The following is a 462-nucleotide window of genomic DNA, read 5'->3' as shown; positions in this document are numbered from 1 at the left end:
ATGTACCTTCACAAAATTACTTGATGGAATACTCAAAATACCCAAAGCTGGTTCCATTTTTTCTTCACTTGCAAAACATACTTCAGGCTGAAACCAAGCACATGTCACGTGAACCCACAGTGTCTCCACATCAGTTGGCTTCAATGCACCTCCTATTTATCAGTACACAAAAATTGGCAAGTTTAGTTGATGGACAAAATTGTGAAATTCTCGATGAAACTAAAATTTCGGAGGGGAATGGATAGTCAAATAATCTCTTTTAAGTAATATAGTGAAGAACACCTGTTACTAATTGCAGTAGTTGTAACAGATTAATAAGACAAGACCATGTTAAATATGCTTCACCAAATAAGAAACGCAAAAAGGAATTAGACATACCTTTTACAGGACAGAGGCAACACTCTCGTTTGATCTCAGGTGTCTCGCAGGCTTTGCAGACCCATGATGTGAAGTCACGAACGT

The 462-nt window shown here is 37.9% G+C and overlaps 1 pseudogene; it reads right to left on the bottom strand.

Moving 5' to 3' along the window:
• LOC104728524 overlaps positions 1-462 on the bottom strand; it is a 7,161-nt pseudogene that overhangs the window by 3,036 nt on the left and 3,663 nt on the right.

The sequence above is a fragment of the Camelina sativa genome, chromosome 2 (genome assembly GCF_000633955.1).
Source record: "Camelina sativa cultivar DH55 chromosome 2, Cs, whole genome shotgun sequence".
Taxonomy (NCBI): Eukaryota; Viridiplantae; Streptophyta; class Magnoliopsida; order Brassicales; family Brassicaceae; genus Camelina; species Camelina sativa.
Note: the sequence above shows the minus strand (reverse complement) of the source record. Positions and strands in the feature narration are given on the sequence as shown.